The sequence below is a fragment of the Perna viridis genome, chromosome 6 (assembly GCF_037379345.1).
Source record: "Perna viridis isolate PV_CMFRI_1.1 ecotype Kerala chromosome 6, ASM3737934v1, whole genome shotgun sequence".
Lineage (NCBI taxonomy): Eukaryota > Metazoa > Mollusca > Bivalvia > Mytilida > Mytilidae > Perna > Perna viridis.
In genome coordinates, this window is record NC_142450.1 from 814,043 (window position 1) to 833,784 (window position 19,742).

The following is a 19,742-nucleotide window of genomic DNA, read 5'->3' on the forward strand; positions in this document are numbered from 1 at the left end:
TATTTTCATTGTAATAAAATTTATGAAAAGAACAAAGTATTTTCACTCAATATATTAAAGGCAGCAAGGATTTTTATTATCTAAAAAATATCACTGGGGAAAGACAAAGGAACACTTGTAATAATTACTACAATTTTTTAAGTTTATTTATTTATAAGATGGTAGTTCATCAATTCTTTATGTCTATTTTTTTTTTATTTTAATAGACAGCAAAATATATACTTACCTAGTTTTGAAAATATATCAAATCTATCAAACTGAATCCTAACCTTATTTCAGCAACAAATCAGTAGAACTGTAGATTAATCATACTTACTTTCTAGATCAATATTATTTCAAATACATGCACAGTACATGTATTTTCCAATATTTGTTTTGTTATGTTATGGCAATGATTAAAATCTTTCACATGTGGAATGGTATGATGATAGTCTGAAGCAAGGGAGGGTGTTCTATTTTGTCCTCCAAGTACATGTAGTCATAGACATGTAATACTTACTACCGACAAATATTGTTGATAGCTTGTTGCCAGGCAAAATAAATGGAATATATTTAAATTTTTCTGTGTTCTAAATTGTGGAACTCAATTAATTTGACAACCATACCTGTATTTCATCCAGTTTTGCAGTGCTAGTGGGTAAAGCTACCATCGAAATAGCAACAATATTTTTTTTTCATTGTGGTAGACAGTAATTTGATAGGTTTCACTGTATTTGTTGTTTTTGTTTTTATATTTTATTTGTATTTGCTTAGGCTAATAAAGATGGTTTTATGGATATTTCAATGGAACTGGTTATCAAATAATTATAGTTTATATTTAATTGACGATTTATGGTTATATGACTTATTGACCGATGACTATTTCTGTGGTTCTGTTAATTTTTATCTCACTGTATTGAATTCAAAGGGTTTTCCATTTCATGGTTGATTTGACCACTCCCTTTCTTTAAATTCTATTGGATATATTTTCGGCGCTAAAGTTCTTTCGTTCTTTTATATGTCACTCTTCAATAATTTCTCGGATAGACAAGATGTGTCTTGGAAATATTTAATTCAACTTATATCTTACTATATTCTTTTCTACTGCAACTTTACAGGTTAGTTCTACTTCTAAATTACTAATATATCTATATAATATGCCAGAATTCTGAATATTTTAATTGGAATGAGTTTGCATGATTTTCCCCTATTTGAATGATGATTGAGCGATGTGTGTTGTGTAGATGTTAAACGCTTAAATCTAATAATAAAATGCATATTTATTAAAAGAATAACGTTTATTGTTTTTCATGCATTTTTCATAAATAAGCAAGTTTAACGTAATTCCAGTATAAAGAATGTGTAAATAAATAAACTGAGTGATTGCGTATTCGAGCGCTCCGGAATGAATGATTTAATGTCTTGATCATTTTAAATATAAAGGGCAATCGTAAACATTTTCGTTAACCGTAAATACTTTTGTTAACTGGATCAATTATATTTTTATCGTAAAAGTACAAATCAGTTTTACAGGTGATTTAATACAGGTGACAAAATATTATATGTAAGGTATTTTTGTTCTACAGGTATTTTGATATGTCACCTATAGTATAGATTGACCTGTTTGTGATTGAGGTTTTGCATGTAGACTGTAGACGATTTTGCAGCCTTTGCACCTTGATGTTAGGTAAGCAAAGTGTCAATTTATTGTATAGTTATTTTTGTATGTATATAGTTAATTAGTTTGCTTACCACATAATATAGAAGATATAGCGTGTTACGATTTTAATTGCGTTTATATTGTTGAAGTTTGTTAAAACTACAAGCGTACATTATTTTGCATATTTGGTAATATTTATATATGTAGCTTGATGCGAATATCAAGTGGCAAGATGCGAATATTTTATATACATGTAAGCTGGAATAAATGTGGCATGGAACAAAGTCTGTGTTAAAAATCAGAATTTACATGTACACGGTTAATATTGATGTTTTATGTATAAATTGTATTTTGTCTAATATAGAATTGATATTTTCTGCAAAGTTTGTAAGTTAGAGTACTTATGATTGTATTTATTTTGCAGGGCCTTTTTTTCCTTGTAATATCCAGACATCCAGTGTCATTGTTAGAAATAAAATATGTAACCCTACCCTGTCTCTTGATGTTTTGCGCCCAACTTTAAGAGCGATTACATTATTTTAGTTTGTATGAGAACAAACCTAAGTAGAACCCATTACAGTCCCATGTGTACCAAATTGTTTTCATGGCAGTGAATTTTGAAATAAAAAAATGTATTCCTACATGTTTCTGTTTGTAAATGTATTTGAAATTATAGTATATATTTTTTGTGTAATATGAAGAGGTAAGGCGTCAAAATGCAACAAGTAATTATTATTTCCTAATTTTACTGACACTTCCGAACACAGTTGCCTCCCCTGTCAAGCACGAAATTTTAAATAAGCTGACATAATTGCATTTAACACCACTTCGCAAGTAAAAACATTCACTGCAGCTCAGAAATGTAACGGTCCTTCATTGTGTGAAATATTTCAGTGTTTCAAAATCTAGAAATTGAGATATCTTTATTTTTATTTCGCTAGGCGACGAATTTTTGACAAGGAGTTCGTCTGGAAAAAGCTGACAGAATCTCTTCTGCGAGATATTTTGGTTTTTTTGTACTTATATTTTAATGATAAAATGAACAAAGATGGAAGCATATCGGTTAATTTTGCCGATGTAATCAATGAAGTTCTAACGAGTCGATTTTTCAGTGCATGTTTTGGCAGTGAAAAATATCGCCATGCTGGGGTCATTTGTCACGTGACTTCCGCAGATTGGCGAAGCCATTTTATTGACTTTGCTTTTCGGCTGAATAATATGAACACGAGAGCTACATCTCTGAATATATATGCTCTAAAAAAATAAGTAAACTTTTCTATAATCTAGTTTGGACATTTGGGCAAAATTTGGTGAATAAAAATAAAGGCATTTTTTACTTCTGTTTCGTTTTTGATTTCCTGGATATATATATTTTTTTTGTTCTGTATTCACTTCGTAACAACAGCTGGCGGTTGTAGTATTAAGTAAAGGACGTAGAGACAAATATGCTTACAGTGAACAGAAAATCCTACCATCGTTTATCCAATGCTTACTTTGACATAAAGCCATTAAAGGTGATCCAAGTCAGGCAGAGCGTATCAGGACGGTGGGTGGAAATGAAGTCCAAAGAAGACAAAAGAAGTCCAAACTTAAAATGAGCAATAAACATATACGTTTTTTAAAACTTTTCTGTGTGAAGTATGATTAATATGATGCATTTAAGTTGTTTCCAAAACATATATTTCGGGTCTGGGGTTTCTATGGCTGAAAACACCATATCGCGAAATTGAGACCAAAATGGTAGAAATGAAGACTAAAGAAGACCAACCCTAAATTTTGCTATATACATATATTTATTTTACTTATTTTGTATAAAATATTAATAATATGATGCATTTAAGTTGTTTCCACAACATATATTTCGAGTTATGGGTTTTTATGGCTGAAAATATCGTATCGCGAAATGAAGCCCAAAACGGTAGAAATGAAAACCAAAGAAGACCATATATCAAAATTACAATAACAATACTTATTTTTAACTTTTTATAGTTGGATATTATCATTTCAGTGCATTTAAATACTTACTAAGATTTATACTTCGGTTTTTGTGGGCGAAATTTAAGTATCACAGCATGAAGACCGAAAATGGTACAAATGAAGACCAAATAGTAAAATTCCTTAAGTATTTGATCTGTTTCTATAGTCGGCGTCACATAAATAACATACTGTTAAAATTTGAATAAAAATATTTTCTACGACTTTATTGACACCTACCGTCGTTTAAATTGTCTTAAATGACTTGCTCATTCGTTTAGCCAAACGGCTTCTCCCTAAACATTGAATCGTTAAATTCCGGTCAGATTTTAATTCTAGGTGGCAATATTTACATTGTAAAAAGTCGGCCATGTTTACAGTGATCGGGTTGCTAGGAGATGTTGTTTACGTTTAAATGGTTTGTCCAAAAACCGAAGAACCCAGAATGCAATTCGGCGTTATTTCGGATATCTCGGATTTATTTTACGCGAACAACGTATAATACCGAGAAGTTGATCAAGCAGACGATTGTCACCGGAGTTCGACGGGAACTTACGCATTTCGTTTGTAAACAAATCGTCCCGTAAAAACCAACATGGCGGATATTAGTATGGGATTTTCCCGTAAGGATTTGTTACGCATGATTTAAGCTAATAAGCGACTTGTTTTTGAGAAGCTGTTTGGCTAAACGAATGAGCAAGTCATTTAAGACAATTTAAACGGCGGTTGGTGTCAATAAAGTCGTAGAAAATATTTTTATTCAAATTTTAACAGTATGTTATTTATGTGACGCCGAGTATAGTATGCATTTAATTAATTTCATCATCGTATTATTCTTTATTTCTGTGTTAAAAGTATTGGATCAATATCGGAATATCTAAACAAAATGGGTAGAAACAGACACCTATCATTTCATTTCAGGTGTAAGGTAGAAACGAAGATAATAGAACATTTGAGGCCTATTTGAAAAAAAAAATTATGTTGTCAAATTAAAAGTATGATTTCACTTGTGTTATAGAGTATTTTAAGACATTAGAAATTCTTGTTCGTATGTTCATGTGCATTTTATTTCTTAAGACAATGAAAAAAAAAACAAGAAAAAAAAGAAGGAATTTTATAAACTGTAAAGAGGACTTAGGTGGTGGAAATTCAATGTTATAAGATACAAGCCTTACAAAAATATTCCCTCAAAATATCTTGATTTATTTTAATATGATTAGGGCCAAACGAAATTATACCTCTGTTCCTTTTTCATATAAAAAAAGGGTTGGTAGCTAGGTCGATATTTAATTTTATTTTACTTACTTTTTCTTTCTTAAAAATCATAGAAAACAACTTATTAACCTCCAGGCTTTGTGGAAACCGAAAATTGACTACCATCGGTAAAATGTCGGATGGTGCCCGTGCGTGCACAAAATATGTGTCTTAGAGTCGGGTTGAATAAAGTTGAAAGAAAGGGAAACGATAGGCCTGCAGCAGTGCTAAGCTTGTCGTAAAAGCGACTAAATAGTGCTCAGAAGCATAGCCGGGCGCTAGGTGCTCTGCTCACAGAGCAACTGGGTTGTGTGTCCCAGGTGGTGGAATGGTGTACTCCTGGCGTGTTACATGCTGGGGTTGTCGGGCTATAATACGGAAAACCTGACCGCAAACCATAGTGGTGCACGGTGTTAGAACAGATGCCACGTTCCTCGCACGTTAAGAACCTTGCTGTGGTATTCGGTAGGAGTAGGAACCTTTGCGCTCCGCCACAGGTGGCTAAATTGCCCGACCGTACCCATCCCGCTTTTTTTCTCGTGGTCTTCAAAATTTGTCGACCTTATAATCCTTGCGTCCCACCCCTTTTTCTTTTCAACATCATCATTTCATGTTCATTTTATCATCCTATTTCATGTTCATTGCCTGAATATAGTTGAAATATTACTGCTCGGGCGTTAAAATGTATATAGTGAACACTACCAAGCACTCCTAGAATTTATAACAACTATTTGTGGTACTACACATAATTACTTTGTGGACAGGCGAGGAGAAACCAGGAGATTCACACAACAGGGATCAAAGTCCAATTTTTATGCAGTCATTTTTATTACTACCTAAATATACCAGATACCAGTATACACGGGATTATATTGGCTTAACATTAAGCTGTGCATACATGTGTATCAAACTCTCACACTAACTCCAAAGCTTCAAGGCTATCAATATAGCTCTCCTAATCCTGTCTCCAGACTCAAAGTCCAAACTTTTCTAGAGTAATCCTCACTCACGCACACATAGATGTCATTTACTAATCGCTTGAGCTGCAGGCACAAGAACCCTACAATCTACGATGTTTGCATTAAAACTTTTAATTAGTGTTGTTGACATCTTTTATATTTTAATTCTTTAATTTGTGCCTAATTGTCGTATGAAACGAAATGAAATGAATATAACGACGTTTTGTTCCACCAAACTTTGAGAGCTTTTACCGCGGCTCGATTTTTTTTTATCTACAATGTATCGCGTTTCCTGGTATTTTTATGCGCATTCACAATGTTCAGGATTTGTGTTATTGTCTTACTTACTTTACAGCTAGCATTTGCAATATTTTCGTTGTTTCCGCAGTATCAGCTGTTTTATGTATACATCTTTATTTCTCTTACATTCAATAAGCATTGGTACGGAGAAAAGAAAAAAAAAGCATATTAAAGTATATGTTCAATATATATCCAAAGGAGTGAGCTCAGATAAATTTAGAGTCTATGTCTTGAAGCACATGGCTCAGTGATAGTCGTTCGTCGCTAAACGCCCTCATGCAATTACACAAGAGTGTCACGTTTGGCAATTAACATCCTGTGTCAATTGTTAATGAGGAGATGCGTGTATTACTAAGTTTTAAATGTATCACGCAATTTATCTCGCAAGAACAAAGAAAAATAATTATATTAGGTGATTTTGGAGAAACAAATTTCTACGCTGATGAATGTCTTAGGAGCATAAAAAGAATTAATTGAAGGATAATTTTAAAGTTTTATAATTTTATGTAGTTGAAGTATCTTCTATACACGCATACGTCATAAATGTATATTAAGAGTAATCAAGGGAATCACGGCACGTCTAAATACCGCTTAGCCCCGGATAAGTACACTTAGCCCCAAATATTGATTAATATCTATATTTTTGAAGGTTGGGATGAAAAGATATGTCAGATATGGTTATATATTTGAACTTTGTTTAGAGATATTGTTATTATATTTTAGGAAAAAACGGTTTTTAAAACGGCACGCGCTGTATGTGTGCCGGCAATTTCGTGTGCTATTATGCGTATACAAATTAACAAGTTAATCAAGCAATATACGGCTTGTCAATTAATTTATGATTAATTGTTTGTCTTCAATTATATGCAATAATGACCTATTCAATAGAATTGGCGAAAAATAAATGTGCACTAGCTTGGACAAATGGTCTTTGATGTTCATCTCATAAAAACATTTTAAGTTTAGACAAAGAACGATAAAGAATAAAATATAAAAACAGTCTTTTTGTCGCAATATTAAAAAGATTTCTTGTTTTGGTAAGATTTTTTGAGTAAAATTAAATATCATTTAAATATGGAACATCGGTATTCTGGACATTCATAGCGAGCGCATTTACAATATACAATATAAATTTCACAAAATATACGAGATGTGGCGTCCTTGGGGATCACCAACTACGTCCGTTGATTATGACATGGTCTCACATAGATTGCAAGAAGTATATATAAATATACATATATATTAATTATTATTAATTTAGATGAAAGATTGTTGTTTCTTTTTTAGGTAATGCATTTATCACTTTCCGTATTTACAATATAAATTATAAAATTATAAGATATGGAACGAAATAAATATCTGAACAAATTCTAACCGCGGAGTATATATATATCGCCCCCAATGTATCGCCCGTCGTCTTGTTGCACATTGGAAATTAACTCAGTAAGATTTATTTGATCATTGTTTCTTTTTTGTCCAGAAATATACCCCTTAAAAGAACGCAATGATCTGAATAACTTCTGAAAACTAAGTTTGATTTTTGTCCGATGCTTGACCAGTAAGACTTTGTTCTTTTATTCCAAAAACACGACCCAAGAATACATCAGAACCAAACCAAAGGTTTTTGATAAGATAAAAACAGGCATTGAACAGAGACAGTCTTCTTCTGAGATATACAAAAATCTCGTTCTAACCGATTCAGACAACGCACCAAGGAACAGACACCAAATAAGAAACAAGAAGTACAACGAAAAAAAGAAATCGTCTTCCTCTGCCATTGGAAACGTTGCTGATGAAATTATTGAAGTTTTGGCGATGGTAAACAATGACAGCTTTGTTCAAGAAGTGGTATATACACACGGCAACAACAAACCCCCGTCCATTATTTGTTACACTAAACAGCAACTAGATGATTTGAAACAATTTTTGATGACCGATCAAGATTGCATTCTAGGTATAGATAGAACTTTTAACCTTGGCGCCGTTTATGTCACAAATCTAGTATACAAAAACAAGAAGGTGGTGTCAAAAGAAACTGGTGATCATCCGATTTTCATAGGCCCTATGTTCTTACACTGGGAAGGTTCGTTCCTTTCGTACCACACATTTTTATCTCATGTAAAAGCACGCATTCAGGAAAGTGTGAAATGCATCGCTTTACGAATTGGAAGCGACGATGAGAGTGGTTTGACAAAAGCAATTGACAGTGTCTTTCCTAACATAGAACGAATTTTGTGCACTAAACACATTAAAGACAATGTTTCCGAACACCTTAGAAATAAAATTGGATGCAACAAATATTCTAAATAACCTATTTGGGTTCAACGGACTGACATCGGCGATAGATCCCTCAGATTTTCATATCAAGGCTCGAGATATTAGCAGAAACTACCCTGAATTTGATTCGTATTTTCAAACCCGTTTAAAAGACAGACTGTTTCATTATGTTAACATTCCAAACTGGCAACTGGACTACAATCGTTTATGGACAAACAACAACTGCGAATCCATAAATCACGCCTTCAAGAAGGCAGTAAACTGGCAACCAAAGTCAATTCCGAATTTGATACAAGACTTACATGATATTGTTACCGTGCATTTCATAGACTTAAAACGTTCACTTTACGGTAGTGGGAATTATGAATTGTATGGCCGTTACAGAAAACACTTACATAGTTACCAGAGTTGGCAAACCAAAACACAAGAACAACAGAACTACCTGTTGCATAGACTTCTAAATGATGTTACCACCAAGAATACCAGCATTAAGTCTTCATATAAAAACTTTGAAGTTCCACAACCAAAAAGACTTGCTGCCAAACCATACCAAAGAACAAGACCTAGAAACTGCCGTACAAAGCCAAGATTTTAACATGACAATAGTTCTGCAAATGTCTTTATTTTGTTGATGTTTTACATGTTATTATACAATATATAGCTGCAATAAATCATTCAAAATAATTTACATTTACTTTGTTATTTACACCAATTAATAATTAGTAATAAAATGTGTAGGTGTGATAATCCTTCACGGTCTACTGAACTTGGATATACAGGCACGTGTCATTATGATATCTTAAAACACGTTTAAATCAATAATTGCTGCAGCGATACTTACAAAAATCGAAATACAACATCTTCATAATTCAAATTTTGTCTATTGACACTAATATGCACACATAAGTGTTCCCATCCCGGGCTAAGTGCACTGTTAGGGGCTAAGCGGTGTTTAGACAGACCCAGGGAATCAAGGTTATGGCGGTAATCAAAAGAATGTAATCCAGGCAGACCATAGAAATACCCAAGAATACCTCAGAATATAAATTTGAACCACCAATTTGATTGAAATATGTTTTATTTGATGAAAGATAATGTTTTTACTCAGTTTTTTTTTCTGAATTTTTTTCCCGACGAACACCCAGAATTTATCAATGTGACCAGTTACGCAATGCTAATTATGCACGATAATCGATTGGTTTCTTTGATGGATGTTGACTTACATCACGGTGATGTATCAATAAATCGAAGTATTCAAGAAAATGTTTGCAATTTAAATGGCCACCGCTGCACTATCCTTTGATGTCATGGCCAGGTTTACTATGTTCGGTCAAGCGAATCCGTGCTGGATGCATTCTGCCGTATTGACAATCCGTCTGTCGGAACTCACCGGTTTCACTGATTTATTATATTTTTCATTAAAAAATATCACGTCTCAATAAAAAAATATATGTTTTCTCTAATTATCCTGATTATTTTATTATGTTTTGGGGTATTCTGGGGTATTCTTGGGTATTTCTAAGGTCCCAATCCAGGGACAAAGACAAGACATGGAAAACAGACATACACAACAAAGAACATAAAGTAACTAAAATCATACATACAAAGTAACAAAAGCAGATAAGCAACTCGCATTCCATCAAAAACTGGGAGCATGGACCTGGTGCACCGGTAAGGTAAGCGTCCTCTGCTTTTCTAGAAACACCCGCCGAGTTGCTCATAAAAAGTCAAGTCCGGGGTAGACGAACGGTCCGTCTAAACCCCGCAAAGACCGGTCTTGTTGCACAAAGACAAATAAGATGACATACTGCTTGAGTAAAAGTACTACCATGGGAATGGTAATTTTAAGTTACATAAAATACACTAAATGTAGTGTAAGAGTAGTCAAGGGAACCAAGGTTATAGCGGTAATCAAAAGAATGCTATCCAGGGACAAAGACCAGACATGGAAGAGTAATCAAGGGAACCAAGGTTATAGCGATAATCAAAAGAATGTAATCCAGGGACAAAGACAAGACATGGAAAACAGACATACACAACAAAGAACATAAAGTAACTAAAATCATACATACAAAGTAACAAAAGCAAATGAGCAACTCGGACTCCGCAAAAACTGGGAGCATGGACCAGGTGCACCGGTAGGGTAAGCGTCCTCTGCTTTTCTAGAAACACCCGCCGAGTTGCTCATGAAAAGTCAAGTCCGGGGTAGACAAACGAGGAAAGGAAAACTATGACCCGTTGAATAAATCAGTTTTCATGGTGCTGATGGATACACCATAACGATCCACGAGTTCATGATGACGACCATAAAACTTCTGTAGTGATGACTTCCATCTTGTAGCAACATAACCCTGTTCCAGAAGCCTATTTGTAAGAGCTCTAGCGCGATACAAAAAGTCTGCGTATTTTCGGCAAGCTCTGGCATAACGTATGAGTTGTGATATGAACACTCCATACGCAGGAGCAGAAGGGATGTTGCCACAGATGAAAGGAAAGTTGACAATTTTTAATGAAAAGTCATCACGTTTGTCGTAAAGTTTGGCCAATAGTTTTCCTTTACCATCGATCTCTAAGTGTAGGTCAAGATATGAAGCTCACTTTACAGTGTCTGTAGTATCCTTTATCTCAAGTTCTTTGGGGTAGATGCAATGTATCAAATCCCGAAATTAGGATTGTTTAAAGATAATACGTCATCTATATAGCGGAAACTGAGATTAAAGGATCCAGCCAAACGATATTCTTTCTTTCGGATCAAATCAGCTATAAAGTCAGCCTCATAAGAGTGAAGGAATAGTCAGCAAGTAAAAGAGCACAATTTGTTCCCATTGGAATGCCGACCGTTTGTTGAAAAACACGTCCATCACACTGGACAAATATGTTGTCAATTAAAAATTCCATCATTTTGTAAACATTTTCCTATGTATATTTGGAAGATGATTTGGAATTATTTCTCACAAAGTATGAGGTATCTCTACCAAGAACTATATATTTGTATCTAGGTGTACCATCTTTTTTGGAAAAACAACGATGTATAATTTTCAACTGAGTATGGGGAATAGAAGTATACTGTGTTGAAAAATTATAGGTTTTAATGCTATTATATTCAGATAATATTCTTGAACTGATTGTCTCCAAAAGATCTTTCGAATTTTTCAGGATCCACATTGAATTAATATCACCATGGGAGTTACAAGTGTTGTGGTAGGACTGCAGACCCTCTTTGACAGCTGTGTGTATAGAAGTTAAAAGTTTTGAAAGAGATTTGGTGGTACATTTTGCAGATCCAGCTATGAAACGTTGTATGTATGGATTCTTGTGGAGTTTAAAAGCAGTCATTGAATCGTTAGATCTGTAAAAACAGTCGTTGAATCGTTAGATCTGTAGTCTGTTGCGCTAAAATTTCCTGCTCGTGTCGACAATCCTATGTGTAACAGACCATGACTGAATAGATACCGACTGAATAAACATTGTCGTGTTAACAGATCAGAATTATATTTAAATAGTGGAATTTATGTGTGATTAGAGTATTGAAAATATAGTGTTAATTGAATAAGTCGAAGGGGCTTAAATGAAAGTAAATATATTAGATTAATCAATGTTTATTTAATTGAGCTTAAATAATTTTTGGGGCGATTTTTGTTGTTGCAATTTTGTTCTTGTTTTTACGAAAAATCGTAATGCCGATTTTGAAAAAGCTTTTTCTGGAAAAGCTTTTAAAGACAGGAATAAATAAACAGTATTAAGTCACAGTTTTAAATAGCGGAACAATAATTATTACATTAATAACATTTATGGCAAGGATTGTTAAGACAACTTGAAAATCTTTCCTGTGTTCTATTTGCACGAGGTCTTTTGCATTGATTGTTTTATGTCTCTGTTGGCATTACATGTTTTCCACGTTTTGACCGAACAGCATTAGAAGAATTCTTTTTTTTTATCTAATTAAAGTCTCTGATACAGAATTTCTTTCTCCTTCGGAAGATTTTGAAAACCAGCTCTGATTCGTAACGGCACAGATCTTAAAAGAACCAAGTAGTTCATAGTTTCTTGTTCCATGGCAACCATGATTCTTTTTATGCCTGTGAAAGAGGCTCTTACAATGTCATGTAGTGCAGATCGTACACGTGATGGAATCCATCACTGGACGATCTGGGATCCAATGAAATCGAAAATCTAATAATCAAAGGGCAAAGAAAGTAGACTATTCTGTTTGCTTAAATCATGCAGTACGAACAATTTATGAATCCAGAACTAAGATTCATTCGTACCATTTAATGGAAAAAATAAAAAAGGAAAATATCGGGGAAAAATCTTGTCCGTATTATATGTTCCTGATAACATTAATTATGGATATTAGAATAAGACAGAATTAATTAGATATAAAAATTGAAAATGCATAAAGTTATTTAAAAAAAAAATTATTTAAAATAAATCGTATTCACCAAAAATTAACTTATTATAAAAAAAATTACTTCAAGATTTTTCTCAAAGTTTCAAGACGCATGAAACTTATAGTTCACCTTTACCTTTTCGAACGTATATATATATGTGTATTTTCTTCACGTAGTTTGCGAAATACAAAATTAAATAATCTTATATCTGTTTAAACTTTATTTAATATCAAAGTAAAATGATAATAACGTAAAAATTCCCCCAAAATTCAATACTTTTTTTTCTAATTTCAAATTAATGAAAACATAAATGTAAATGACCAAAAGACAAATTTTCAAAGTTGAACAGAACAGAACTATGATGTGTGTATATCAAACCTTGTAAATAAATAAACACATCGTTTCCATTTTTTTTTGCATTTTATATGCATTACTTTTATTGCCGAAACGGAGTAAATTTTGAAAGGCTTTACTAAGTTTGTAAAACATTTTCCATACATTATATTGTTAACTTCAAATAATAACGAAACCACCAAGGAGTTAAAAAAAAAAAAAAATATATATATATATATATATATATATATTATGTATAAATTAACATAATTAACGTTTTAAGTAAGATTATCACTAATAAACAAAATCACTAGAGTCAAGCTTGATTGGTTATTATAAAACTTCTGTAGTGATGACTTCAATCTTGTAGCACCATAACCCTTTCCCAGAAGCCTATTTGTTAGAATTCTAGCGCGATACAAAAAGTCTGCGTAGTTTCGGCAAGCCCTAGCATCACGTATAAGGTGTGATATCAACACTCCATACACAGGAATATAAACTGTACTGCCACGCGATCCTACATGTGTCAATGTCGTAACCAAATTATGTATATTTATAAATAGAGTCTATAAAACTGCAAGCATGCCAGTGGATTGAGATTGTAGGGGATTACAACAATTCACGAAACTCAACATTACACGATTTTATTTTTTTTTAACTAGATTTCTTTTGTCAAATACATGTCAGTTGTTTGTTCTGCAGCTTTTTGTCAGTACACCACAACATTGGTCCAAACTCTTGATATATATTTGCTAACTGAACTGCTATTGAGCTATTCAATCATTCAAGAACTGGGATATGAAAAAAGAACAACATACATGGAAGAAAACACGGAGACAGCTCTGTGAATACAGACTAAGCCTGAAACGTTATTTTGTTTCAAGGTTGTACACCAGTGCATTTATTGCATTCCATCACATCTTTTTTTTATAGGGTAAATCAAATCTACCAAGTTTACTTCGTGTGTATAGGCTTGGCTGTGATCTCGACCCACAAGCATTTTATAAGATATTTTGAATCGCCTCTTTGTTCTAGTGTTAGCAATGCTACATATACCGTGGAAGATAAAAAAAAACCAAATAGTTACTGTTCGTAAGATAAGCAAAAAAAAAAAGTAACTGGTAGTACGATAAGCACTTATAGAATTAAGATGTTGTAAAGTCACTGATGGCGGGTTCGGGGTCAGAATAATGTGTTCAAGTACACAATGGGTTATTATAATAGACCGCCGCTTTTGTAAGGTAAACCTTGTCAAAGTGCCGGGCTATTATACATCACGGTCCACTCAGTTGATGAATTTATGTTCTCGGTTAAAATGAAATGCCTCCCTTGTCCTGTAAACTACAATATATATTTATTTTAGTTTTGTTTCAATACTAATTATTTTCCGAATAGATTTCTGTAAATGCAAAGGCAGTCGGTCTTATTGATAAATTTTCTCTTAACCCTTCTCATCATGTGATCCAAAACGAAGTACATACATGTTATAGAAAGCACTTCAATGCATCAATATAGTAATAACACACATAACAATCGAGGACAGTCAAACGTATTTATAGCCATTTTTAGGTTTGGGAATTCTTTGGTCTTCAATTCTACCATGATTTTTGGTCTTTATTTTGCGCCATGATACGATATTATATGTTATGGAAGCAGCTTTAATGCATCACATAATTGATATTCTACATAAAAAAAGTAAAATAAATATATATTTATAGCAAAATTTAGGGTCTTCTTTGGTCTTCATTTCTACCATTTTTGTCTTCATTTTGCGAGACGATATTTTCAGCCATAAAAAACAAAAAACCCGAAATATATGTTGTGGAAACAACTTAAATGCATCATATTATTGATATTTTACACAAAAGAAGTAAAGTAACTATATATTTATAGCAAAATTTAGGTTTGGTCTTTTTTGGTCTTCATTTCTTCCATTTTTGGTCTTCATTTCGCGATATGATATTTTCAGCCATAGAAACCCAAAACCCGAAATATATGTCATGGAAGCAGATTAAAAGCATCACATTACTGACACTCTACATAAAAAAGTAAAATAACCATATATTTATAGCAAAATTTAGGTTTGGTCTTCTATGGTCTTCATTTCGCGATGTGATGTTTTCAGCCACAGAAACCTAAAACCCGAAATATATGTTATGGAAACAACTTAAATGCATCATATTAATCAAATTTCACACAAAAAGTTTTAAAAAAAGTATGTTTATTGCTAATTTTAGGTTTGGACTTCTTTTGTCTTCTTTTGACTTTATTTCTACATACCTCCCTCTGGGACTTTCCACTATTTAGGATACGGTCTAAAATGTGTAACCCGTATCCGTACTCGTATCCAAGTAGTGTTTTGCAAAAAAAAAAAATATATATTCATTCATACGGTATGTTAAGAACTGAAAATTGCATGAGATATGGAAAAATCTGTTTTAATTCATTTCTTATCAAGAAAATGATATACATTTTTCTTATAGGTTTTCTGAAGTGAAAAATCTAAAATGTGTAACCGGAAGCTACCGTACACAACTATTTGTTGACTATTTCTCACTTTCCTGTCTGAATTTTACGTTTTCTTAAACTATTAAGAAGTTAAAACTTCACCTTAAGACCGGATAAAGTTTTGAAAGATTTGATATTGTTTCAAAAAGGAAGTGATCGAGTTTGAATTCCGTACCGTACCTATAGTGTCAATTTCCGTACAAGCAATGAATGGATACGATCTTATCCAGAATGAAAGCAAACTCTCATAAACGGAGTCTGGTACGATTTTAATTCATCGTCAATGAAAATTTTGATAATATTATGACGTTTTAATGTCAAATATGCAATAAATTAGTACAGATAACAAAAAATATCGGACTTTGATTTTGGGTACGGGAATTCGGATTATACACTTTAGACCTTTGGAAAATCGAATAAAATTATTCATCGACGAACATTTTAAAAGTCATTACTTTTAGCCTAACCATTATGTCGTTTTGTAAATGTGTTCTAACTTTCAGATGGAAATATCAAGTAATAATGAAGAAATTGACAAAGTAGTATTTATATAGGTACGTGGAAAAGGTGGTACGAGTACGGGTTACACATTTTAGACCATACCACTTTCCAGCAATCGGCAAACCTCGGATGACTCCGCTACTCCTCCTCGACGAGAAGGGTATTGACTCGGCCTAAGTTGCGACGAGTGCACTTTCCAGTTTTGTCAAGTAGGTTCTAAATGTGTAATTTATTTCCGTACCCGTAGCAACTTTTCCCGTATCCGAATACTTTTTTTTGCCGATTTCTTCATTATTACTTGAAAAGGGAGCGAAGCTCATTCTTTAAAGTATAAAAATTCGTCTAAAAATTCATCATACTGATACTTGAGAAACTAACACGCACTACATCGGGGTACATCGAACTTCAGAAATATTAAAAATGTAGGCTAATATCGATGTTATTTTTTTTTAAAGAAAGGCGAGTCGGTATTTACGGCATCCCCAAGCCCGAGGTCAACTTCTCCGAGCTGAAAATGATGTTTGCTAATGTATGGGAAATGGATGAAGTCTAATTTTTTGAAAAGAGAAGCTGATACTTTTGCTTTGGACTTCGTTCGCATGGAAGACATGCATCTATTAAGTTGCTTTATATATCTACACGATGTGTTATTCATTACAATGTGTCTGCTTTTATTCGCATGCGAGACGGGATAAATAATTGAAAGTTAATGTTAATGCGGGGAACCAGTCGCTTTACATGGCTAACAATCAATAGACTACAAGAAAATGGGCAAGTCGCTTGTTTGGTTGAAATGAGGATGGGAATCCGCACTCGGCACGGGATTGCGACTCTTGAATTAAGTAAATCCGAACAATAGAAAGGATAAGAGGACAGAAAAAAATAAAGTTCTTAAGAGATGAATATTACTTAGAATAACCATAAGAACGCGTGTGTTTAAATTTTTTCGATGAAAAAATATAGAAAAGTGTTACGGAAATATTCGGAATCTACTGAAAATACACGATACAGATACATTTCGCACGCTTTTCACACTGCTCATAAGTAGTCATATGCCATCCTTTACTGCTGCATAAATTTAACGAAATTTGACAAAAAGGAAAAAAAAGAAGATGCACACTTATTCCCAAATATCATGATAAAATAATTGACTTAAACGTTTTGGTGATTATTTCTCTATGGCCAAGTAAATATAATCTACTATAAAAATCCTTGGCCAATGTCCTCCGAAACATCTGGGTTTAAATGAAACGTTACCGTATTGAACGACACTATATAATGATACGCATGAATAAATCTGATTCCAACACAAATATATAATTACAGAATTTAACATTTTTGTTCCACATTTATCGTAAGCATTATCTCGCAAGCAACTTTATGGATTCGAATTAAACTTTACACAAAGAAAAAAACTTCATTTACAAATGTGTTAAAAGGAACATATTAACTGTCTTATTATCCCCTCACCAACAAAATTGCGATGGGATATAGTAACGCAACCGCCCGTCCATAATGTATTTGTGAGCACTCTACACACTTTTGGTTTTGAGTACTACTTGTATACATCTAATATTTTGATTATGATCTTCATAGATATTTGATTTTAATGCTGCTGATGAGAGGTTATTCCTTGAAACACGTGTACAGCATATCGAAATTTACAATATATAAAACTGTTATTTTTGTATTTAAGATCCACTGGGTCGAAAAACCGCTGCCGGTGGACCCGAGGTCCCCGAGGGTATTCACCAACCCAGTAGTCAGACTCGTTTGACCCCGAATTATATCATATTTTATCTACCCTATTCAAGAAATGTGGCAGTAATCCAAATTTAAAAAGACGTAAAACACTGAGGCTTCATTCCTTGCATTGCATATGGTAGAATCTCTCGGTGATGGATTTGGCTTCCTCTTTTGACAGTTTTGGTTTTGAATACTTCTTGTATACATCTACTATTTTGATTATGATCTTCATAAATATTTGAGTTTAATGCTGCTGATGAGAGGTTACCCCTTGAAAGAGTAATCAAGAGAACCAAGGTTATAGCGGTTATCAAAAGAATGTAATCCAGGGACAAAGACCAGACACATAACAGAGACACACACAACAGTGAACATAAAGTAACTAAACTCATACATACAAAGTAACAAAAGGAAATAAGCAACTCGGACTCCACTAAAAACCGGGAGCATGAACCAGGTGCACCGGTAAGGTAAGCGTCCTCTGCTTTTCTAGAAACACCCACCGAGTTGCTCATAAAAAGTCAAGTCCGGGGTAGACGAAAGAGGAAAGGAGAACAATGACACGTTGAACAAATCAGTTTTCATGGCGCAGATGGATACACCATAGCGATCCACGAGTTCATGATGACGGCCATAAAACTTTTATAGTGATGACTTCCATCTTGTAGCAACATAACCCTGTTCCAGAAGCCTATTTGATAAAATTCTTGTGCGATATAAAAAGTCTGCGTAGTCTCGGCAAGCTCTGGCATAACTTATGAGTTGTGATATGAACACTCCATACGCAGGTGCTGAAGGGATGTTCCCACAGATGAAAGGAAAGTTGACAATTTTTAATGAAAAGTCATCACGTTTGTCGTAAAGTTTGGTCAATAGTTTTCCTTTACCATCGATCTCTAAGTGTAGGTCAAGATATGAGGATGACTTCACAGCGTCTGTAGTATCCTTTATCTCAAGTTCTTTGGGATAGATGCGATGTATATGTAAAGTCCCCGAAACTGGGATTGTTTAACGATAGTAAGTCATCTATATAGCTGAAACTGAGATTAAATGATCTAGCTAAACGATGTTCTTTCTTTCGAATCAGATCAGCTATAAAGTCAGCCTCATAAGAGTGTAGGAATAGTTCAGCAAGTAATGCCGACCGTTTGTTGAAAAACGCGTCCACCACACTGAACAAATATGTTGTCGATAAAAAATTCCAGCATTTTGAAAACATCTTTTGTATATTTGGAAGATGATTTGGATTTATTTTTTTACAAAGTACGAGGAATCTCTACCAAGATAATTATATTTAGGTGTACCTAAAACGACGTTTGGTTGGGATTATGTCGGTGAATTATGAAAGGTCTGTCTGCAGCGGTTAATAAGAAAGGAAACAAACATCTGCTGCTTTATATATTGTAAATTTCGATATGCTGTACACGTAGACTAGGTACTGCAATGACAACATCAAAAGTATAGGAAACCTTTCAAGCCAATATAACAATAGCATAAATGTGATGAATTTATTTGACAAAACTACAAGACGGGAAAGGAGTCATGGTCATCGCCACTATACGTCACCTAAGTTACATGATGTCTCAATAGATGGTCTCCTTCCTTTCATACAAAAACCCCTTGGACTTCATCACATTAGACCCAAACTTTATTCTATACCTCTCACTCTACTACGCTCCCTTTACAAAACAAGTCCTGACACTCCTGTTTCTGACCCTACATCATCATTATACAGACTTGTTGCCATCATTTTAGATATTGGTTTCCAAAGACTCTTTAAACCAGTTTGTGTGAAAAGTCAAGATGAAGAAAAACGATCATTTCTTCCAGTACCGTTTGTCAACAAAGGTATAATTACAA

General features: G+C 33.6%; 1 protein-coding gene and 1 pseudogene across 4 annotated transcripts in view; one reads left to right on the forward strand and one right to left on the reverse strand.

Annotated features, from left to right (window-relative positions):
* The window catches only part of LOC148613141 (uncharacterized), a 37,956-nt gene extending 34,758 nt beyond the window's left edge, over positions 1 to 3,198 (reverse strand). Inside the window, exon 1 of one of the 4 annotated variants that reach the window (XM_088586336.1) lies at positions 3,133 to 3,198. The gene's annotated coding sequence lies outside the window, so the exon portion shown is untranslated. Of the gene's footprint in view, positions 1 to 3,092 lie in introns of all 4 variants that reach the window. The other 3 variants (XM_088586335.1, XM_088586338.1, XM_088586337.1) reach the window with 3 other exon arrangements.
* Positions 3,199 to 7,200: 4,002 nt separating this feature from the next.
* LOC148613142 (uncharacterized) lies at positions 7,201 to 8,998 on the forward strand (annotated as a pseudogene).
* The last annotated feature ends 10,744 nt before the right edge of the window (positions 8,999 to 19,742 follow it).